The 25667-nt window shown below is 44.1% G+C and overlaps 1 pseudogene; it reads right to left on the minus strand.

Moving 5' to 3' along the window:
• Positions 1-24605: 24605 nt before the first annotated feature.
• Positions 24606-24755, minus strand: LOC120914646 (annotated as a pseudogene).
• Between the last annotated feature and the right edge of the window lie 912 nt (positions 24756-25667).

The following is a 25667-nucleotide window of genomic DNA, read 5'->3' on the forward strand; positions in this document are numbered from 1 at the left end:
CATGGCACAGCCCTGCCCAGGCAGGAGTACTGATTTTTCTTTGCTGTAGTTCAGTAACACTTGAAGTTCTTGTCACTTTCCCAGATTGTGACTGGACAGGGCAAGGAGAAACAGAAGACTGATGAGCTAATTTCTCTGTCACTCTTCTTCCTCTTATTTCAGCAGTGCTTCTGAGACAGATCAGAGTGATTCTGATTGGTCAGCGTGTGGGCAGGTGCAGTCTACTTTGTCCACTGCAGGTGGTGCTCTTCCGCAGAGGTGCTGCAGTTGTAGAGAAAGTCAATAGGAAAATAGTTCCTCTATGGCTTCCTGGGTAACTGGAGAAGTATCCCATTGTTTGCTGCCACCCCATGTGACCCTAGCAGCCATCTTGGCTCAGGTAGAGCCTATTTAAAGGTTCTGGCTCTTTTGCAAGATGGTAGAATAGGGACAGGTACCCCGCATGGTAGGGATAGAACTAGTGTCAGGGAAAAGTTCCTGACGAGGAGGGAACGTGTAGGGCTTGGAACTTCACTGGATGTCTGCCTGATTGGGCACAAGATCCCTTCTCTACAGACACTGTCAGTTCAGGTACATTTTGCACTCCACATGCTGTTGGAACTGTGAGTGTTTCTGGTTGGGCTGCCTTACCACCTGGTTATTTGTGAACTGTCTCTGCGTTACTTCAATACAAGTTATTTTATTGCACTGGGACTGAGTGTGTTATTCCTGCACCACACTGCACCACCTACACATAGCATTTCTCGCCTCTGATCCATCCTGGAAGCCATCCATAAAGAAGAGGAAGTAGAGCAGTGATTTCACATCCCCTGACCACCACATCAGCTGCATGGACACACTCAGCTTATCACACATGGAAGTAAGTACAGAAGGGTCCTAGGGGGGTTGGGGTGGGGAGAGTGTACAAGTTTACAATTTTTTCGGAAAAAGTGAGACAACTCCTTAAAAGTCCCTCTTTCTGGTCAGAGGTATATACCTCTACAAAAAAAGCTACACTATAGGGGGGAATTTATACACAAATGTGCAGAGTTATTCATCCTGCAAAATTGCATGCAAAATTGAATGTTACTAAGCTATTTTCTCTCCAGGTTGAATGTTATTCATTCACAAAAAAGTGAATCAGGAAAATACTGCATTATGGCCACAAAATGGAGCTGGCAGTCATAGTAAATAAGTATTTATTTACTAAGAACGTCATGTCCATAATGTGGTATTTTCATGATTTCAAGACTGGTGAAATGTTTTTATGAGCAAGCACACAGATGCCTGAATGTGGAGAACTAGAGGTGTTTGAAACCAATAACATTTGACCCCAATATGTGATGCGATTTTTATAAAGTCTTTCCTTTTGCACAAATAATGCTGTACTAATAACTTTTTAACAGTGGGCATAATAAAAATGTGGCCATGATGTGTTCTCTTAGTTATAATTAGTAACTTTAGGGTGATAGTTACACCCTTGGATATTATTTCCAACAACCTCCCTTAAGCTGCAAAGGATGCAGGACAGGGTCTTACGCATGCCACAGCCAGAAGGCGTTTCTTCAAGGAGCATCAAAATTGATATCCAAAATGTATATCCAACTTTGCATTCGGCAGGTAGAACCACCAATGAATGAGGCCTGTTCAAGAAACACTAGTTGTGCTGCAGTATTTCAATCAAAAAGCCCCACTTGGCTGCTGCATAAAAAACAGGCATTCAGGGAGCTGCGGTGGCTCAACGCGATTGGCACTGCGCTGACAAGCCATTCACCTCTGCAGCTAGAGGTTCGGATCCCGGTCTCAGCTACATGTGAATTGAGTTTGGTGGTCTCAGCCCGGCTCCCGGTGGGTGTGCTATGCGAGGTAAGTTTGCGCTTAGTACGCCCACAAAAACCACCACACTTACACGCACTCGAAATTGGGTTAACATGCATGCACTTTGACCACGTGGTCTCTAAAAAAGAGAGGCGAAGGACTAACAGGGCTGGTTGAGCGGGCTAGATCCTCTCACTCCCTTATAGGGAGTCCCTCTGCCCCGTTGGGCTTCAAAGCGGAGCAGGTAGGGCGGGCTGTGTGGGAGGACCCCCTCACACACCCACCATTGCCACCCGGGGCATGGAGAAAGGTGGCAGATTGCCTCTGGGGGAGGCCTGCCTACTCCAAACTCCTGCAGTCCGGCTCCTCTCTCGAGTACACGCACAAAATACACTTAAAAAAAAAAAAAAAAACAGGCATTTAGAAAGCAGCAATATCATTCAAATGGCAACATTCAAAATGCTAAATTCCTGTAAATCTAGACATGTGCATTTGTTTTCGTCCGAATTTTGGGTATTTTCGTTATCGTTTTAACAAACGAAAACGAACGCGCAGAATCCAAAATCTCAAAGATCCGACATAAAAAAATGCTTTGTTTTTGTTGCTGCAACAGTTCGATGTAGATAGGAGATTCGACATGTAGCTGACAATAGCAATCTGTGTCTATCGAATCTGCGGTCGAATGTGCCTAACCTTAACTCTATTAGTCCAAGATTATTCTACATAGAGAGAAAAGATTCGACATAGAGAGAAAAGATACAACATTATAGAGATAGTGTTGGGGTAGACCATTCGACATGAACGAAGATCTGACGAAGGAGCGAAAAACATACAACACAAACTTCAAATCTGTCATTGAAGGCTTATGGTGTCTGTCGAAAGTTCTAAGAAGATTCGACAAGAAGCTAAACTGTACTACGCCGCAATCGTACATTTACGGTCAAATGCTCAGCCCATAGGCTATAGAAGAATTTGAATGTTGGTTGACTAGTAATAATCATTTATAAATATAATTATTACTAGTGTCATACAACATTAGAATTCTTCTATAGCTTGTAGGCGGAACATTAGACTTTAAATTGTGGCATCGTATAGTTTAGCTGCTTCATCAAATCTTCTTAGAACATTCGACAGACACCATAAGCATTCAATGACAGATTTGACCTTAATTCATTTGGATTTTCAGACTAATGCATTTTTTAACTAAACAAAATAAATAAAAATGAATTTCGGGAGTAACTAAATAAAAAAAATTTCGGATGAAAAACAAAAAACGAAACAAAATATTTCAGTGTGCACATGTCTACATGCTTGGAGGATGCCCTACATCTGCCTGTGAAGCAATGCATCTGTATGATGTTTACAACCTACTGCAGCAAAACTGACATTTACAAAGAAAAAATGCTGTTTATGTTGCTGAAAATTGACAGCTAAGGCCACTTGCTTCCATTTTTAAACAAATAGCTGGAAAATGTATTCATCTATATTAGACCCTTATCCTAGATGAGGGTCTGGCTTAGATGTTAATGGTGAACTCCACTAAAAATGGCTTGTGGTCTCTCCTAAAAATACCTATCAGACTTGTATCCTTGATGAGAAAAAGTACATGAAATCCCCAATATAATACAATAGCCTTCAGGTCTGGTACACATTTCAAGGAGGAACCTCACACAAAAAAATGGTGTTCCCCCTAAATTTCACACCAGACTGTTATCCAAGCAAGCAGTCTGGCTGGCCAGGAAAGGGGGGCTGAGCATGTGGCCCATACTATGAAGCATACCAGGTCACATGCCTTAACATAAGGTACCTTGTCAAGAGAGACACCCCTGGCAAAGCACCGTGTCCCCATGTTGACAGGGACAAGGGCATCTTCCCTTTAGCCCTGGCCCAGTAGTTGTGAGGTCTACATGTGGTGGGCTTATCAAATTCCGTATTCCAAATACTGCCCCCTCATGTGAATGAGTAACGGGTACAATGTAAGCCTACTCATTCACAAAAAAAAAGTTAAAAGTAAGTAAACACAGTGCCCATCAATCCCTGAGGTTATTCTACCAGTCAGTATGGTAATTATTTGACCCACTGTGACTTTGCCCTGCTTGGGCAATCTGTTCCCAGTCCGTCCTCCACATGTTGTTGAACCTTTGCTCACCTTTACAAGATGGCAGCTGTGCCTATTATCTCATGGAACATTAGAGGGCTCTATAACCCACGTAAGCGATCTATGGTCTTTTCTACACTACGTAAGTACTTACCTGCTATATGTGTTTTTTAAGAGACTCACCTCACGACAGATACACTGTCGTTCCTGGGATACTCTTGGGTGGGGAGTGCCTTCCACTCTATCCACACCTTTTACTCAAGGGGGGTGACTGTGTTGGTCCAGAGCCAGAGGATAGACTGTGGGGTTTTGTGAAAAATCATTGCAGTCATGAGGGCTTACGGAGATCAGTAGTCCATCAATAAATATAATTTTTCAAGTAATGTCCACGACCACAAGGAGCGGTACTGCAGGCCCCCCGGCCTACTAAGGATCATCAGTTGAAATTACTACTAGGACTTATTCAGAGTGAGGCCTGGTCAGCTCAAGATGGTGGTACAGGAGTACTAATGCTGTGACAGGAAAGTGATGTGCAGGAGAAGAAGTGTCCTGGAGGTAGAAGTCTGCAGGGAGAGTGCAGAGGCGGGAAAGTTCTGAAGTATCTCTGTCAAGATTAGAGTCCACCATTTTGTTTTAATCCAAGGAAATGTAAAGCATAACCACAATGACATTTTCAATGTAAAGCCGGAGCCGCTATAACAGTGCAAATACCAATCTATTCTATGGGCACCCCATATCCCTTCCCCAACCAAGTTCAATCCCCCAAATATAACAACAACAACAAAATCTAAAGACTTTTCATTGTCTACAAAATGTGACATATAGATATCTGGCAGCAGGGTGAATGTTAGTAACTAGTAACAACCAACCGCTACACCTGTTATGCTGTATTTTTGGCAAATGTATGCTTGCATATGTGTATATACCACCTTCATTTAACTCCATGGTACTAAGAGTTATATTGACTTACCAGCTGGGCATCCCGGGATCCCCCTATACTTAGTGGGAGACCTTAATTGTTTTCTGGAGCCGAATATAGACAAACATAGCGCTGTACGCCCCGGAAGTGGCACCCACCGTACAGCACTTTTGAAATTTGCTGGTGGATAAACCCCTGGTGTAATAAACATCCCGGCAGAAGCAATTCTCCTGCTTTTCCAAAACTCACAGCTCTCTGTCAACGATGTTCTTTGTACCCTACCTGAATCATACTTAATACAGGACATATCATATGCTCAGAGAGACATTTCAGACCACTCACCTCTACTGGTCTATTTAGGTATGAGATCCCACACATCTCTACCAAAAGCTCAATGGAAGCTTAATGCTTTCTGGCTGCACCTCATCCCTTCTCCCGCTTCCATAGTCTCGCAAATATTCAAGTATTTGGCACATTCATTCTGATCATCAGGACCCTCTTAGTGTATGGGATGCCTTTAAGGCCTTCCTTAGAGGTGTATTCATGTCGGAAATTGCAAATTCACATTAGGAACAGGCTGTACAGCTGGTGAGTTGTTTGGAGGCTGAGTTTATTGCCGATTCCTCTGGCTCTACTAGAGAGGCGTGGCTATCTACACAAGATGCTATGGTCCACATTATTAATTCAGGTGCTGAGAGGTTTTTATTTTTAGGAAATTGGCCTTTTACGAGGTGGAAGAGCAGACTGTTCGACTACTGGCAAGGATTGTTCAAACCCACCAGGCCTCTCCATCTATAAGTGCCTTACACATGCAGACCAGGACCGTGGTAATTTCTCCTGACCAAAGTATGACTTCACTGGTGGAGTTCTACTCCAACTTATACCAGTCCAAACAAAAATACTCCCCAGACTCTTTTTGTCCACTTTTTGCAGGAGGTGGATCTGGTTATCAGTGCGAGGAGAAAAAATACTCAATTACCGGCTCTGTTTACGTCACATGATCAGCTGTCATTGGCTGACAGCTGATCACGTGGTATTGGGTCCGGATCGACCCCTTACTCCGATCTGTGATCCAGCGAGTCTCATAGACTCGCTGATCACAGAGCGAACGGCGCGTGCCCTGCAGGGGGTGCACAGGCCACTCAAGCACAGGAGGACGTCTATTGACGGCCTCCCAGAAATTCAGGTCCGCGCTGTAGCCGTCATTCGGCTATAGTGTGGACGCCAAGTGGTTAATGTAAAGGGACTCAATAGCCCAGCCAATAGACACATGACTTTGTGATGTTCTTTGCCTTCAGGAGACACATTTATCCTCTCTCAAACCACCATCGTTTCACCATCGCCACTTTCCACATATATTCTTCTCCAATGCTCCTAAAATGTAACATGGTGTAAGCCATTGCCATAAAAGAGACGGTTTCCTTTAAACAAGTGGACATACTCCTCCATGATCAAGGATGATATATAATCCCAATCTGCAAGATCAATAACACATTGTACACATTGATAAATGTGTACCTTCCCAATGTAAAACAACTTTATTTTCTCAGAAAAGTATGGAAAAAAGTTGCCTCTGTAAAACAAGGCCATGTGATACTGTGCAGCGATTTGAATGAAATTCCTGACAAGGACTTTCCTACCCAACCCATAGTTACAGAGCTACCTTGAATCACTTCATCACCATGTCTAATCTGTTTGACGCCTGGCATTGTCAACATGCCTCAGAAAGGGATTTTACCTTTTTTTCCCCAAGCTCATCGTTCCTATTCAAGGATAGACCTTTTTCTAGTGGACAAATTCTTATTACAAAATGTGACTAAATCTGAGATTCATATGATCACGTGGTCTGACCACACTCCTGTGTCCATTGCTGTGAGAGGCATCCGAACCGAAACAAGGGCAAACAGATGGCGAAATTACGTTTTTTTGCTATCCCAACATAAGGTAGAATTAACAAAAGCACTTACAGAATTTCTTGCTATCAATGCCCAGTCAGTACAAGACCCCTTCACACTATGGAACACACATAAAGCCTTTATCAGAGGCCTTCTTATACAACTGAGTGTTAAGACTAAGAAATTAGAAACCGCAAATAAGAAAACTACTTCTTACAAGATAAGAGAACAACTATCACGAGCTAGACATGAGTTACGATTGCTGTTACTACAGCAACATGACCGTCATATTAGAAGGCTGAAAGCCAACTCATACAGGTATGGAAACAAGGCAAGTAAATTACTAGCTAACCAAGTCAAGGAAAAAATGTTTAACCACTTCCATACCGCGCCTATTCTGGCCGTTCTCTCCTTCATGTAAAAATCATAATTTTTTTGCTAGAAAATTATTCAGAACCCCCAAACATTATATATATATATATATATATATATATATATATATATATATATATATATATATATATATATATATATATATATATTTTTTTTTAGCAGACACCCTAGAGAAAAAGGTGGTGGTCATTCCACCTTTTAATCTCGCATAGTATTTGCGCAATAATTTTTCAAACGCCTTTTTTGGGAAAGGTTTCATGAATTAAAAAAAAATAACAAAACAGTAAAGTTAGTCCAATTTTTTTGTATAATGTGAAAGATGATGTTACGCCGAGTTAATCAATACCTAACTTGTCACACTTTAAAATTGTGTACACTCATAGAATGGCGCCAAACTTTGGTACTTAAAAATCTCCATAGGCAACACTTTTTTTTTTTTTTACAGGTTACCAGTTTAGGGTTACAGTGGAGGTCTAGTGCTAGAATTTTTGCTCTCACTCTAACACACGCGGCTATACCTCACATGTGTGGTTTGAATGGCATTTACAGGGAGGGGCCCCCTACAGGGAGGGGCCGCCGTAGGTGATATGACGTAATGCCTAAGTGGTCCCTGGGCAGAAGGAGAAAGTGAGACAGGAAGTCCCACTCCTACTGAAGCCCCCACTCCCCCCCCCAAAAAAAATGACATGCCAAATGTGGCATGTAAGGGGGCAAGGAGTGGTTTAAGCGGAAGTTCCACTTTTGGGTGGAACTCCGCTTTAACTATATGTCTGAGGTGGAGGTGTATAAGGGCTTCATATCACATTCCTATTACATTTCCTTCAAGGGCTGAGGCCAGATGGGCATGTGATATGGGGGCATTTGAGGAGAAACAGTGGGAAGAGGCTCTACAGGCTGTACAGATGTGTTCACTCAACATTACACAATGACTGTCACAGTTGTACATCTTTCTCTGGGTTCATCTTACCCGGTAAAGGATGTTACCAAACAGCCATTGGCCCCAGCTTTGTTCCAGGCCAGGAAATGAATTCTCCAACATTGAATATCCTCTGATCCCCCCTCATGGTAAGAATAGTGGATGCAGTGTGGGACATACTAAGCCTGGAAAAAAATCATCTTCCAGCATAGGGGAAACCAGCACAAATTCCAGGTGGTGTGGTCTCCACGGCTGGGCACTCATATTTTATCCTCTGTTGATTTAATGTTTGGACTGAATTTTGTGAACATAATTACATGTGTGGTATAGTTTTGATTGTTTTACAGGCTGGACATGTCCATAGTGATGCTGAATTCTGACTAAGTGGTTGCTGGGGTACAGGGGGGGGGGTATTGTTGGGATACTAAATTGTGATACCTTTATACCTGTTGTATACTCTTTGATATGATTCTTTAACTTGTGAACTTTTTCAATAAAAGACTTCTTTGAGTTAAAAAAAAAAAACTGTGAAACAGGTTTTAACCAGTCCTTTATTAAAAGAAAAAAATGTTTCACTATGTAAATCCACCGTCAATTACATTCTCCAGTGACCCAGTCCATGTAAGTCATCATGAAGGTTGCCTACTGCCCAGCCAAAAGAAAAAAACCTGCAGTAGGCTGTCACAATCCACTCCCGACACTCATTTACTGGGTCCCTGTCAGTAAATGTGAAAAAAGGGACGCGTATCTTGGGTGACATCATTGAACAAATATTTGGTCAGTGATGTCACAGGCTTCCAGATTCGGAAAGGCCCTCTACCGTCATATTCCCAGTATGAGCAGTATATATATATATTAGGGCTGTGACTGATTAAAATTTTTGTGTTCGATTAATCGTTTTGTTTTTTAATGGATTAATTGACTAATTTCGATTAATTAACGCACATACAGATACAACTACTTTTAGCTGATCTCCTTGCATTGTAACTCTGCATTAGCCAGTGGTAAATGTGGTGGGGGCAAAATGGGGGCAGATGTGTATATTCATGCAGTATGGGGGCAGATGTGTATATTACAGCATCTGCCCCCATGCTGTAATATACACATCTGCCCCCATGCTGTAATATACACATCTGCCCCCATGCTGTAATATACACATCTGCCCCCATGCTGTAATATACACATCTGCCCCCATACTGCAAGAATATACACATCTGCCCCCATACTGCAAGAATATGCACATTTGCCCCCATACTGCAAGAATATACACATTTGCCCCCATGCTTTAATATACACATCTGCCCCCATGCTGCAAGAATATACACATCTGCCCCCATGCTGCAAGAATATACACATTTGCCCCCATGTGTACATTACAGCATGGGGGCAGATGTGTATATTCTTGCAGTGTAGGGGCAGATGTGTATATTACAGCATGGGGGCAGATGTGTATATTCTTGCAGTATGAAGGCAAATGTGTATATTACAGCATGGGGGCAGATGTGTATGTTACAGCACGGGGGCAGATGTGTATATTACAGCACGGGGGCAGATGTGTATATTACAGCATGGGGGCAGATGTGTATATTACAGCATGGGGGCAGATGTGTATATTACAGCACGGGGGCAGATGTGTATATTACAGCATGGGGGCAGATTTGTATATTACAGCATCTGCCCCCATGCTTTTGTATACACATCTGCCCCCATGCTGTAATATACACATCTGCCCCCATGCTTTAATAGACACATCTGCACCCATGCTTTTATAGACACACCTGCCCCCATGCTTTTATAGACACACCTGCCCCCATGCTTTTATAGACACACCTGCCCCCAGCCCCCATGCTTTTATAGACACATCTGCCCCCATGCTTTAATATGGATGGTTGTCCTCTCTTACCTACATCAGGCGGCAGACCCGTCCGCAGAGTAGCTGACATGTGCGAAAGGGAAGATGATACGAGCAGGCAGGCGGGTGAGGATGACGTCAGCGCGCCGCTACTCAGCTGACGCCGGGTTGACCAAGATGGCCGCGGCTCCGGAGCTAGGCCGAAGCCGCGGTCTTTCCTATGGGCGAGACCGCGGAGCTCACTCCGCGGATCGTGCTAGATCAAAATAATTTTAGTCGATCAAAGAAATTAACGATTAATCGAACAATTAATCATTAATTTCCGCAGCCCTAATATATATATATATATATATATATATATATATATATATATATATATATATATATATATATATATATATATATATATATATATATTCCTGACCATGTTTGCTTTAAGCAAAGCCAGATATACACATATTCACCAGTTATAAAGTGGATGTCTTTCTGAGATAACTGGAGAGGTGCTACAGCCTATAAAGAACAGAAAGAACATTAAAACCATTTTCAGCAAATCTTTGAATAATACTTATACTTATCTGATATACTCAACTGTTTCATCTAAAAAGCACACTATTATATTTATTAAAGTGAAGCTAAGGTTATATTGACCTGCCATTGGACAGAGGTGATCTATGAAGAATTTCAGCTATTAGCACAGGTTGCATAGTTGTGATACGACAGCTCTGTAGGAATGTGTTATTAATCTCCAGCTAGTCTATAGTTTCTGGTAATAGGCTTTTTTTTTATAATACTTCTATTAAACTGTTGTGTAATATATGACCTAGACTAAATTTTAAAATATAATTAGGCCCTATGGGAAAACATATATGTATTTCTACTCTGTGACCTTCAGATTTGGAAGTTTATATAGTCAGTGTTTGAATGCCCTCTGGTGGCAATACTTTATTATATACACTACTAGAGAGCGCTTTACTTGGTGTCTATTTATAGATGTACACATTCAACCAAGATTAACACATTTTCCTAATTTGATTCATCTGGAAAAATGTGTGAATTCAGGGACAAAAAAATGTAATAAAAAAAATGTTTAAATAAAAATAGAGCCCTAGTTATCTTTCTTCACCTTTGTGTTAAAGTTATGTTACAATGCTTATTAAATGTATAAATTATCAGTACATAGAAACACCTTATCTGAATTTAGTAAACCACTTTATTAAAAGAGAATTCCAGTCTGAACAAAACTACATATACAGATACAGAACATTATGTGCATTAGCTATTTTTTCCCTTTTATTATTTTATTTAGAATATGAACTTCAGAAGACCCCATAATAAAAGTTTAAAATCAGTTCTCAGCACCATTATTGATCTGGAAGAGAACGTAAGATCTTATCTTGCAAAGACAGGCTTTGATGTTCATGTAGGTGGAAAACTCACTGGCCATGGGTCAAATTGCAGTCACATAGTTAGTATAGTTTGGGTTGAATGTGGTAGAGCTTTTATGTATTATTTGTCTGAAGAACTTGCAAGTATGCATTATTTTTTTACTTAGTAGCACAGCCAAATACAAACAGTACATACAGGCTAGTACATGGACACTTTCTGAAAGCAGTGGGCCTGTGTGCAAGACTATAAGTTGGACCCCCTTGGCTGTGAATTAGTGAATGGGCATGCTTCTCATTGTGCTGAATATTATGCATGTGTAGCGCTACCCCCGGAGGAGCCGCTGATTAGATTTGGGATCGGCGTAATTATGTTACCTCTGTGATGTGTCTAGGGATGAGGATGATGAGAGTAGTGATGGAATGTCCAGACAAATGGGGTGACGTTTTCAATGCTTTTATTTGCAGCCCAACACGACCAACAATCAACTTGAGGTAGATAGGACAGGTTGGTGAAAGGAGAGAACTTTGCAGATTCAGGCCTATAGATAAATGGAAGCAGTCCTGCTTCTAGTAGCAACTCTTACTTTGTCGCCACTCCAGCTGGAGTGGGTGTAGTGCCCCCGGACAGGTCCCTCTCACAGGCCTGGCAGCCGGAGTGTCACTAGAACTTCTGGGAAGGAACAAGTCTCTGCCACCGACTTGGCTCTACTAAAATTTAGATTAGTAGTGAGACCTCTGCCCAGTACTCAGGAACTTGGATGGTAGAGCGAATCCTCCCAGTAACACAATTTCGCCTGAATCTCCCTCAGGTAGACTTGATAGCTAGGGGTCACCGACTGACAGTTTGCAGCATACAACCTGTCAGTGTCCGGTCACCCAGATCCCAGATGGATCGTCTAAGCCCTATTGGATCACCTGCCTCCGGGTTCACCTCAGACCGACACCATATCGAACAGCACAACTCGCTTGGGATCTTCTCATAGGATGAGGGAACCCAGTAAGTCACTGGGGTCCCTTTGCAGCATCAGGAACGGGCTAAGAACCCTGAAAAATGGCATCTGTCACAGAAATACCCTCCCCCAGAATGCCCCGCGATGGAAACACTCCTCTAATTGGCTGCTGGGGAAAGTGGCTCCGCCTGGACCCCTTCTGGTGCCACCTGCCATCCAGAGATGAAACTACATCCCCGGAGCACAGGCTGACACCACAAGACAGCCCAGAACTGACAGGACCCAATTTAGCAAAACAACACGGATGAGAGCAAGGTAACTCTCTCATCCCCCAACAAAATTTGACATAGCACCTGTACTGAAAAGTACACAGGCGCTACACATGACTTAAAGAGGTGTGGTTACATGGAGTCTGAGTTGCCTTCTGTACATAGAATAGAATTAGACAGTTTTAAATAGGGTATGCAGTGCTTTAACTGGGCCGGAACGCGGCGGTACTCAGTACCGCCACTTCCAAAAATGGCCCTGGAGAGTACCAGCACCTCTCCGTGCGCCCAGTACGTGGGTTTCCCGTACCGGAACGCAGCCCCAGGCCAGGAATATGATGATCAGTGGCGGAACTACCGCCATAGCGACCCACGCGGGCGCTATGGGGCCCGCAGCCGAGTGGGGCCCGCTGATGGGGAGGCAGATCGGTGCGCTTTGACAGTTACCAACCGATGCTGTGTATCTCTCCCTCTTGTCGGCATCATTTCTGTAACTGTCACAGCGCACCGATCTGCCTCCCTGTTCTAGCCACATGTGATCCTCCTATAGGTGCCTGGTCTCCCCCCAGCGCTGCCTGCTTTCCTCTCCCTAAAAGCTGGGGGACACTGTGAGAGCGGGGGAGGACTTTCCTGTCTTAATGCACAGGCACTTCTGTGAACTGCCCAGGGGTCCTAGGTGCATGGGGGGCCTTTGAAGTTTCCTCCCAGCAGGTTCAGGCAGCAGTGGTAACAGGTCTCCTCACGTTGGCTTTACAGGTCAGTTCTGGCTGTGTCTGCAATGCTCTCTCTCTCCCTGGCATCTTTCTCCCTTCCTGAGCCACTATCTGGCCGGCCGTCCTGCTCCTCCCTGTCGTCCTCACACAGATCCATTCATCTTTGCCTGTCACACTGCTCCTCTCAGATGGTTGTTATCTCTCCCCCTCCCTTCCCTGACTTTTCCCTGCAGACACTTTACCTTCACACATGTGCCATCAATTGTCACCACTGTGCCATGCCATCAAACGCAGCCACTGTGCCATCAATTGTCACCACTGTGCCATGCCATCAAACGCAGCCACTGTTCCATCAATTGTCACCACTGTGCCATGCCATCAAATGCAGCCACTGTGCCCCTCAATTGTTGCCACTGTGCCAATTGTCACCACTGTGCCCTTTAATTGTCTTCACTGTGCCCCATGATGCCACTGTGCCAATTGTCACCACTGTGCCCTTTAATTGTCACCACTGTGCCCCATGATGCCACTGTGCCCATTGTCACCACTGTGCCCCATGATGCCACTGTGCCCATTGTCACCACTGTGCCCCATGATGCCACTGTGCCAATTGTCACCTCTGTGCCCTTTGTCACCACTGTGCCCCATGATGCCACTGTGCCCATTGTCGCCCCTTTCCCTGTAAAAAGCACTTACCTGAATTTAGCATTTATGTTCAGTAGCTCTTTCTACAGTAGCTCTTTTTCAGGGTACTTTCTAAGGGTATTTTCATGTTCAGTATTGGGGGGGGGGGGAGCACCGGCGCCTAATAGAGTACCGGCACCTCTTTTGGCCCACTTAAAGCACTGAGGGTATGTACAGCACTTTATCTGTAGAGGTACATTCTAAGGGCCAGGACTTTGGAAGGACCAAACATTAGACATCAGGGTACCTGTCATTACTGGCCTCTAAACTCTGCATCAATTACCAAGGACCCTTGCACTCTGCATCACTTACTACTGACCCCTGAACTCTGCATCACTTACCGCTGACCTTTGAACTCTGTATCATTTACTACTGTCCTTTGAATTCTGTGTCACTTACGGCTGACCACTGAACTCTGCATTACTTACCACTGACCTCTGACATCTGCATCACTTAATACTGTTTCCTGAATTCTGTGTTACTTACCACTGACTTATGAATTCTGTATCGCTACTGTATCACTACTACTGAACTCTGCATCATTAACAATTGACCCTTGAATTCCGCTTTACTTACTACTGACCTCTTTTACATCACTATTTACTGTATCTCTGACCTCTGCATCACTTACTACAGAGTTCAGGAGTCAAAAGTAAATAATTAAAGGGTTCAGAGGTCAGTAGTGACACAGAATACAGAGTAATGTAATAAGTGACCCTCTGCTTCACAGTACAAACTCTGCACTGCTTACTTATGTTTTCCTTCTCCCTGGACTCTTCACAGTAATCAAGGAACTGCAGCTCCAGCTCTTTGTCACCTTCTCCTATTCTCTGTCCAGTCAGTGGGGCTAAATTACAGTTAACCATAGCCTTACCTAGAGGACCAGGGAATAAGAGAAGGGGGAGAAAAGCTGGAGCCGCAGTTACTTGAGTAGAAGGAAAACAGAGATAAAACAATCCCAGCCAATCATAGCCTGCTTCTCCCTACCCCCATGCCAGCCTTTAGCACCTGCCCCTTCCCCCTGGCATTAACAAATAGCATTTCTGGTGTAGCTGCAGCGGAAAGCACAGAAGAGTAAACAGAGTGGCATACTCCACATTTCGTGTGCAATGTTTGAGGGCACAGTGGGACCCACCTCCCTTGGGATGTACACATTGAGGATACACCACTGGGCTAGTTGCATATTCTGTATATACAGTTGTAGCGCCTGGCTACTTTCATGGCAGGTGCTGCTGTAAATTTAGAGGGGTCAGAGAGTTAGTTGCCTCTGAACATGTTTATTTGGCTAAATTTAGGGCCTCTGCTCCAGCTCTGGCTGTACTGTTTGCCCATGGTTGTTGTCTGGGGAACCAAAAACCCCCAGACAACAGGTGGCAGCAGTGAGGTCAGGGCCGTGTGAATGCTTCTCCTCGGCAGCCAATCAGGAGGGTTGGTCGCCTCGCTGTGCGTGCTGGGGAGGGGTATTTAGGGGGCAGACGCCATTGGTTCATCGTCGTCCTCGCCACCATCCGCCTGGGCAGTCGTCCCACCACTCCCGTGTGTGGCCCTCCTGGCTGGGGTGTGTGTTGGAGTGTTCCTGGCTCGGGGACCACGTTGGTCCGAAGCAAATGATTTGCCTTGTGGGCCCGGTGGGTAGACTGGGTCTGCAAGTTGTAGGTGGTCCGGTGCTGTCCGTCCCGAGGGAGGAAGCCGACCGATGAAGAGTCTGTCTGGGGGAATACTGAGCACAAGGCTGGTATTTCAGGAGAGGCCTGTTGCTTCATTGAGGGACGCATTGTTTCTGAGAGGCTGAATGATGGTCGCCTATCAATCCTGAAATCACTAAAGCTGTTTGAAGGAGATCCGGGTGCTGAGTCCGGTTTGAGAAGGATTTTGGACCGAGAATGTCTCCACCCTTTGGGAAATTCTGTGGCAGGGACTTTTGCTAAAGCTCCGAGTGACACCCTGGCTGCTAGGCTGGTGAGAGAGGCCTATCCAGGTGCACTATACCCACTCTGGCTAGAGTGGTGACGAAAGTTGTCGTTGGAAGCAGGACTGTTTCCAGAAACCAGTTATACCTGAAGCCGCCATCTTCCATTTCTTCTATCCCCTCACCTATTACTATTTTACCATTTTACCCCATTGGGTAATAAAGCACAGAAAAGACATCGACAGTGTGGACATTTACTTTATTACGGCTCTCATCCAGTACCCTGGACAGCGGAAGATTAGAGGTAACATACTGCCCAAATCAAACCAGCAGCTCTTTCGGGGGTAGTGCTACACAGTATATATTTTGGGGATTCTTTTTTTGAGGTCGAAAAAATGTAATTGCCATAGCTCCAAACTTACACCTAACACAATGTATTTAGGCAATGGACACACCCATGCCCTGCCCCCAATTATGCAAACCATTAAAAATGTTAATGCCAAAATTGATTGGCTAAACCCAGCTTTATTGTTTTCTAACATTCCTTTTCCTTTAAAAGTTGATAAATATATGGTGGTGCTTCCCTGCTTTATTCTTATATCTTGATACAGAGTTGGCTAATACTCTGAGGATGGCAGCCGTGAGTGCACACAATGTTGCCTTTTAATGGCTATGGCCTATTAAATCTTATGGACGTTTTAGACAGTTTTTTATCTCCTGTGTTTACGTGCTAAAGATAGTCACTCATTTTCCATGCACCAGATGATTTCCATTACTACTAGGAGTGAATAATTATCCTGCAGCCATAGAGAGCCTGGAGGAACCTATGAACTGTACATTTGTCCTGTGACCGAGATGTTTGATGGAAACTGGGAAGTGTTCAGCTGTACTGTGATATTGTGAGTACTGAGCTAAACTTAAGATCCTAGTGACTAGTGTGCTGTTTTATCTTTGTGGCGTGCCAGTTGTAGCTCTCATGGAGACTGTTCTTACAAGGTCTCAATTCTGGCCATTCCCACTCCCTGCATGAAGACTGTTCAGAGGAGCTTAGCATAGTGAAGTGTTCAAGATCTATGTGTGGATGAAAGGAAAAAAAATAACAGCACCACATCCCTTAAAACTATACATAAGTAGATATTGGATAGGAAAGGGATTTTGAAGGTGCTACATCAATTAGCCAGACATAACAGTTAAAATTCAATGACATTTATTACAAATCTATATTAACACCCTCTGTAATTGTTATTATCAAAGCCCTCTACATTTTCTTCTACATGTTTCGCTGCATGGCTTCTTCAGGAAGTATGCATACGGGATACAGTACTAACAAAAATACAAAGGTATACATGTAAGATACAAAACATTAATTAGAGTAGATGCATCAAATGGGGAGACAGAAAACCCACCCACACATAGAAAACCCACTTCACAGCCAGATCCACACGATCGGACATTCCGACAACAAATGTTCGCATGTATGCTCCATCGGACATTTGCTGTCGGACATTCTGACAACAAATGTTTGAGAGCTGGTTCTCAAATTTTCCAACAACAAAAGTTCTTGACGGAAAGTCCGACCGTGTGTACAGAATTCAACGCACAAAAATCCTACGCATGCTCGGAATCAATTCTACGCATGTGTTGTACATCACCGCGTTCTTGACATTTGGAATTTCCGACAACATTTTTGTGACCGTGTGTATGCAAGACAAGTTCGAGCCAACATCCGTCGGACAAAAATCCACGGTTTTGTTGTCGGAATGTCCGATCGTGTGTACGCGACATTAGAACCTCATGTATCAAGCTTCAGTATTGCATATCACATGCTAAAATTGGCTCATACCCAAAGTCTAGCATCATAATCACACCTGGTGTAGTGTACAGTTTACTTGCAAGGATTATTAATAACTTACTTTAAATACATTGAAGTATAAAGTATTGTAGAAAAGAAATGTAACAAAATAGCCAAAGATTACTTGTTTTGTTTTTAAACAAAATGTCAACGGAATAAAATGAAAAAAAAAAAAAACCTGGGCAATCATTAGATGCTAATTTAGGATATCTTTTTGGTTTTATTGGTGCCATTAAACTGACTGATAACCAAAACGAATGAAATAAACAGTTCTATCACGTTAGAAGAAACATGTTTTCTACCTAAGTTCCACTCAGTTGATTATTATCATGATACTGGGAAAGATTAAATGAAAGCAAACCAATATTTACAGCCTTTCAGCCCTGGAACAACTGAAATATGTATCCCCTGGCTGCCAGCTTTGAAACAATTCATTTAATTGTTCTAGAGCCAGGAGCGAGAGTTAGATTTACTCCCGTTCACTGATTAAAACACTCCGCAAAGGAAAAATTGATCCATTTCAGCAATAGCTTTCAGTATCCCTTTTCACTTAAAAATATTGGATGGAGAGTATCATCCACTTCTGAATGGCAGTTGACACATTGGATGGTCAAGAGAATTCAGCAATTGATTTCCCAAATAAAGCAAGTGCCTACACATCTCTGCAGCACTAGCAAGAATAAAAAAAAACAGCCATCGTAGACTTCTACATGAAATCAGTACATGTTGGCTGAAATAAGAGGGATATGCTTTTTTGCTGGAACATGGCAGCTCGGATGGCTTTCTGAATGGATTGTAGTAATTTGTGGGGCAGTTATAGGGCTCTATTAAATACTTTGTCATTGGAGACATCTGTAACGTGAAGGTCTTCGATGTCCTTACTCTTTGGACGTGTGCCCAGTAGTGCCGTTTAGGAAAAATGTAGACTTAATCCTGCAATATTGTGTTGCCTGACGGAAGAGTCAAGTTTTTTGCCCCTGGCAGCAGACAGAGTTATCCTTGGGAAAAATATCATTAAATAGATTGATGTCTTGCTGACATCTAACGGTGTGGATTATGTCTCACCACAGAATGCACTGCCATCTCCGTAAGTGTCTAAACTGCAGAATAAAGTGCAAAGTGTAACGCTGGCTATACAATAGTAGAATAATGTTCAACATTTTTTATTTTTAAAAAGGTTATTTCGATTTTCTAATCATGATTGGGGTTAAATTGACATTCATTTTTGACTGCGCTGATGAGAAACATTGAAGGAGCAAGATGAGAAATCTTTCTTAGACCAATACATTTTTAATAGTGTGTGTGGTTAGATAAAGTTCCAGTTCTAATCTAGTTTCTTTATAGAGTTCTAAAGACTCTAAAGATTGTTAAAAGCAAACAGAATTTTAGAGTTTATTTGAACAGCAGTCACCACTCCCTCATACAAACATGTATTCTAAAATCTACTAGTGATGCAAAAATAATTGTCATTTGGCTAAGCCAATTTTCTTATCTAGGCACACCGCAGCTGGTCCTTCACATTTTTTCCATTGTAGTAAAAGCAGCACAGTCTGGTGAAAACTGATTAGTGAAAGAACAATCGCTCACTGATAGTAATTTTTATAAGAGAGACCGTTTATCTGCTATACTTTAATTATTTTGTATTATCTGAAAACTCTAAAAAATATTATTTTTACTATTTTATGATTTTCAGCACAACTTTCATGCATTTCATATTGAAGGACTCAAGAAAAAATAAAATGTTTGTATGAGGCCTCATTTACACTGACGTACCTATCTGTACACCCATCACCCGCATGAGTTGCACAGGTGTTTTCCATGCATCTCCTTGCAAGCAGTCCCATTTATGTCTATTGGAATGCAAAACCACTGGCCCCAATCTAACAGCTATGCAAGCGTGTGTCTACAAATGAACACTGCCTGCTTTTGGAGACACGCACCTGCAAGGCTGTCAAATTTGAACCAGAGGCTGTGTCCATGTAACTCTTGGGTCCCATTAAACATGAATGACACTGCCTGTATACAAATGCATGTAACACCTGTGCATCCCTTGTGGGTAAAGTCAGCCCTTCAGCCTAGGTATGCCTGTGTGAATAAGATCAAACACAAAATAAGCTTGGTAAACTCTACAAAAGAAAGAGAAAAAACACTCTTGTAGTGGACCTCCCTATCAGAGTCTCGGCGTTCATCTTTAAAGCTAATCTGAGGGTGCCCTCAGACGAAGTCAGGAAGTGACAAAACGCGTCAGGGCGTGACTACCCACCGCACAACTGGAAGTGACGCGTGCGCTCAACAGACTGGGAACCAGGAAGACGCTGGAGGAACTAGACACCAGATGTCCTCAGGGTCATGACGGTTATATGTCATGAATCTTTCAAACGATGGTTTAATTGCAGCGCTGCTACAGTGATATTTTGGACTCTGGGTTATTCTTGAGTTTTTTAGGACTGTTTATATATATATATACAGTATTTATGATTTTTTTAAGCAGCAGCTACATTCTTTTTATTCACTTATTTTCTATATACTATATCTCTGTGATCCCATCCTAAGCGCAGAGTGGTGTTTTTATTAGGGGCGAGTACAGAAACACACTTTGGTTTAAATTAGTGTAGGGTGTAGCAAGATGGCGGCGACGGCATAGAATGCAACGAGTGCTGGCTCCTCGTAGTCGAAGACATCACCACATTCTTGCCATTCAAAAGAACGGCGGTTCTTTTGAGTGGCCGTTTGTATGCACGGCTTTGCAAGAGAAGCTTTCCAGGAATCCCTTCAGGAAAACCAATGTTTTTTACCTGACAGGATTCCCAGCCATGTGTACAGGGCTTTACAGTAAACCATTACTGCTCCAGCCTAACAGGTGAAAGTAAAAAAAAAAAAGCATGCCCCCACCACGCACTGATACCAGGAACTTCATGTCTGCTATGGGTTTTAGGGGGGACTCCACATGCAAAAAATCAACAACATGGTGTCCCCCCAAGATCTATACCAGACACTTATCCAAGAATGCAGACTGACTGGCAAGAACAAGGGTCAGTGAGTGTGTATTTCCCCCCTCCCCCCACACCATGCTAGGTCACTTGCCCTCAATATAGGGATGGTGCCCTGTCAGCCCCCCTTCCCTTATACCAGTAAATCATCTTGTCCCCATGTTGATGGGAACAATGGTCTCTTCTCTAAATTCCTGGCCTGGTGGATGAAGGGGCTTCAGTGTGGGGGGATGTATGAGGCCCCGTACACACGACCAGTTTCCTCGGCAGAATTCAGCTTCCGACCGAGTTTCTGGCTGAATTCTGCCGAGAAACCCGGCCGTGTGTACACTTTCGGCCGAGGAAGCCGACGAGGACCTCGGCGAGGCTTCAGGGCTGAACTGGCCGAGGAACTCGATGTGTTTGGCACGTCGAGTTCCTCGGCCGTGTGTACCGGGCCTTAGAGTTTGTAAGTTCCCTTTAACAGAAGGGCCCCCTTACACACACATACACACGTGAATGAGTAAGGGGACCTTATTCACCAAAAAATGCAAAGTAAATAAACAAACACACAGTGACAAAAATCTTTAAAAAAAAAAAAAAAAAAAAAACAAGCAAAACAAGAAAACTGTGGCCAGAGGGAAAAGCAAAAATAATTCTAGGATGCATCACTAGAGGAGTCACCAGCAGGAGGAAAGGAAGAATGGGCATCAAGGGTATTTCCCCCAGTGGGGTTTTTGGGCAGCTCAATTAATGAATTATAGACAATGGCCCAGATTCAGGTAGATCCGTGCAATATTTGCGTGGGCAAAGGGCAACGATGTTTGCTCTGCGCCCACGCAAATATTTTGAAATGCCCGCGATTCACGGAGCAGTAGCTCCGTAAATTGCGCGGGCGATATGCTAAATAGCCGGGCGTAAGGCTGCCTAATGTAAATGATCCCGCCGGGGGCGGGAATCATTTAAATTAGGCGCGCTCCCGCGCCGAGCGAACAGCGCATGCTCCGTCGGGAAACTTTCCCGACGTGCATTGCGGCAAATGACGTCGCAAGGACGTCATTTGCTTCTAAGTGAACGTGAATGGCGTCCAGCGCCATTCACGAATCACTTACGTAAACGACGTGAAATTTAAATTTCACGAGCGGGAAGGGCGGCTATACTTTAGCATTGGTTGCCCCTGCTACAGCAGGAGCAACCTTGCGCTAAAGTCGCCGTACGGAAACTCCGTACCTTGCGTGCGCAGGGCCCGCGCAACTTTTGTGAATCGGTGGTAGTATGCAATTTGCATACTATACGCCGATCACAATGGCCGCGCCCCCTAGCGGCCAACGCAAGAATGCAGCCTGAGATATGAAGGCATAAGGAGGCTTATGTCTGTCATATCCTAGGCTGCAGTCGGTGTAACGAGGTTCCTGAATCAGGAGCACTCGTTACACCGGAGCAAGTAAGCACTTGCGCCGCGCAACCTATGGTTGCACGGGCGCAAGTGCTTCTTGAATCTGGGCCAATGTATAAAAAAGGGGTTTTATTTTATAATAACATGGACAAAAAAAACTTTCTGGTAGTTAAGATACGAGTTACAGTAGTACAAAAGTAATTAAAATTCCATATGTATAAGTGGCAAAAAACAACAAATTGTCATACAGCTTGGCATAGATACAAGCATGTAGCAATACTAACGTGTTTAAACCCTTAAACGGGTCTTCTTCAGAGGTTTTGCTGTAGCTAGGAGAGATTTACAAAATTATTAAATGTCTTTACAAATATCCCCTCTACCCCCCTTCCCCCCATTAGTTACAGGGGGAAAGAAAGGGGAAGGGGAAAGGGGAAAACAATTTTTTACACAGGTCAATATGCAAAATTACCAGGTCAATATGTATGGGACAATCTGAACCAAACTCTTCCATCAAGTAAAGAGGGCCCCAAAGGATTCCCAGGCTGGTATCCTGACCCCTCCGCACCTCAACACAGATCACCCCCCAAAGGAAGAATGGGCATGGGCTCCACAAAGGCAGCCAGAAAAGGGATCCACAAGAAGAAGAGACAGCAGCAAGGGCATATGTAGTGTATTCATTTATATGTAATGTATTTTCAATATAAAAATAAGATCAAGAACATGGGGACACAACCTCAAACTAGCAGGAGGAAAGCTCTAAACTAATCTTAGAAAGTATTTTTTTTTTTTTTGAAAAGCCTATGGCGAGTGAACACACCCAAAAACTCCTCCCGGTGCAGAAAAAATGTGCACACACATAAATAGGTAGATTCAGGTACGGCCGTGCAATCTTAAGACGGCGTAGCCTAGCGTGTTTACACTACGCCACCTTAAGTAAGAGAGGCAAGTACATGATTCTCAAAGCACTTACCTCCTTACTTAGGGCGGCGTAGTGTAATCGCGACGGGCGTAAGGGCGCCTAATTCAAATTGGTTGGAGGGGGGCGTGTTGTATGGAAATGAGGCTTGACCTCACGTTTTTTGAAGTTTTTTGTTACTGCGCATGCGCCGGGCGCCTACATTTCCCAGTGCGCATTGCGGCTAAGTACGCCGTTCGGGCCTATTGATTTCGACGTGGACGTAAACGACGTAACTCCCGATTCGCGGACGACTTACGCAAACGACGTAAAAAATTTGAACCTCGCGGCGGGAACGGCGGCCATACTTTAACATTGTTATTCCACTTCATAGGTGGAATAACTTTAGGCCGCCTAAGGCCTTACGGAAACAACGTAATTCGACTGCGGCGGCCGGGCGTACGTTCGTGAATCGGCATACAAGCTCATTTACATAATCTACGCCGGCCACAATGGAAGCGCCACCTAGCGGCCATCCGAAAAATTGCAATCTAAGATAGGACGGCGCAAGCCGGCCTATCTTAGATATGTTTAAGCGTATCTCTGTTTGAGCAAACGCTTAAACATACGGCGGCATAGATTCGGAGTTAGGTCGGCTTATCCACTGATAAGCCGGCCTAACTCTTTCTGAATCTACCAAAAACAGTGTTCACAAAAACGTGCAGACGGGTGCAACGTCAAGTGGTCCTCCTGTGAAGAGGGACCCAAACCCTGATCCCTCGGGGGGGGGGAGGCTCCAGACGGGGACTGAGGTACTGTGGTCCGAGCAACCGAAGCTGACACGGACCCAACTTCCTCGGAGGGACTGCCGAAACAGAACCCTCCCAGTACTAGGTGGGGCTCCCCCGAAGGGAGACCCCATGAGAGCAAGTGAACTAAGCCAGAAGGCCATGTCCACCCACTCCCAAGACGTTCAGGGCTGGCCCAAGGACCGGCACCCTAATAATCTCACAGTGAACAAAACGTGCACAAACAAAAATAAGACAAAAACGTAACAAACATAGGCTTAAATAAAAGAAAGTGGGGGAAAGGGATAGTGAAGAGGAGAGTGAAAGAAGTGGTCATTGTGATCAACAATGACCAGGCCCTCCGGCCAGGAATAAAAAATTCCTCCGGTCCTAGCCAAAAGGCCCGGCCCAGGAGGCAGGTGCTAAAAAAAGCGTGTATCTGGTGCAGTGACCGTGGTATCTTAAATCAATGTGTCCCTCTCACACAGTGATCTTCAGATACCCCTGGACTGCCACTCCAGGGGCACATGCACCATAGGCTTTTCGTTCCATATCCGACCCCCCGACCGGCCAGTGCAGCCCTCCACCCCTGCCAGCCAACCCGGCGGATTTGCATGGTCCTACCCCGTCCACCACAGGGCATTACCAGCTCCTCCTACCGGATCGCTGACAGAGATAGCACTTACACCAGCCAGCCAGAAGGCCAGACTAGAACTCGGCAAAAAGACCAAGACCAAGCGCAGCACCCATCCTCACCAGGAGCACCCTTCCAGATGGCTCAAACTCAACCATGGGCCTGCCCCCAGTAACTGTCGGGCAGCACAGCATAGTCCCTGCTGAAACCATCCTTCCAGGTGCAATGACGTCATTGGATTGCATCCACCCTCCCCATGTAGGAGGTGCTTCAGCGCTCCGCTGACAACTGATAAGAACAGCTACTATACTTGATCCTAGCCAAAAGGCCGAGAAGCGACAGGGAAGACACCACGATCAGCACGGCCAGAGTGCAATGGCCGAGCCTCGCCCTGGGAGAACCACCTTCATGATCATGGTGTCTCCCCTGCCAGGTAAGTAATCTTAGAAAGTATTACTTTACTGAAATGCCTACTTTACTGAAATACCTTCTTCTCCTCAGTGTTTCCGCAGGAAAGAGAGGGGAATACCAACTACGGAAGTACTATTGGTGACACATAACAGAGCGTACCCTTGTGGCTAACAGAGGCCAGAGTGAAGGAAAGACTAGATAAACATAATACAAATAGATCACCAGGACCAGATGGCTTACACTCGAGAGTCCTCAAAGAGCTCAGTCGGGTTTTAGCCAGACCATTGTTTCTGATTTTTGTGGACAGCTTACTGACAGGAATTGTACCAGCTGATTGGAGAAAAGCCAATATGGTACCAATATTCAAATAAGGACATAGCCAAATCCCAGGAACTACAGGCCAGTCAGCATAACATCAACCGTTGGTAAATCATTGGAGGAGATGATAAGGGACTATATCCAAGAATTTGAAAAATAGAAGAAAATGTAATGAAGACTCCCACAGAGTCAAACACAGTCCTGCAGCAGTGCTGCAAACTCTACGCTTGCTGTAATCCTAGTCAGTGTTTGAGGTAAGATATAAGTGCTCCAATCACCATTGTTGTTCACCACGTGGGGGGATAAGGAGTCCCCTTCAGGGGATGCACTTACCAGACTGTAGACATAAACCAGCATATAATCAACCTCCAGATGGTAAAAGCAGCATGTAATCCACCTCCTCAATATCCATCAGATTTTCACCATTTAAGCAATATTCAGCATGCATAAGGGAAAAAAATCCATATAGTGCAAATATCATTTTGAAAAATGTATTGAAATCAATCTCCCAAAACAGACATCCCCTTCTATATGTATGCGTACCGCAAATAGTTAAAATCAGGCATATAATGTGCTTATCTGACTCCCGGTTCTGGACCCTGAAGACCGCTCTGGTTTGTTTCC

The sequence above is a fragment of the Rana temporaria genome, chromosome 9, assembly GCF_905171775.1.
Source record: "Rana temporaria chromosome 9, aRanTem1.1, whole genome shotgun sequence".
NCBI classification, from domain to species: domain Eukaryota; kingdom Metazoa; phylum Chordata; class Amphibia; order Anura; family Ranidae; genus Rana; species Rana temporaria.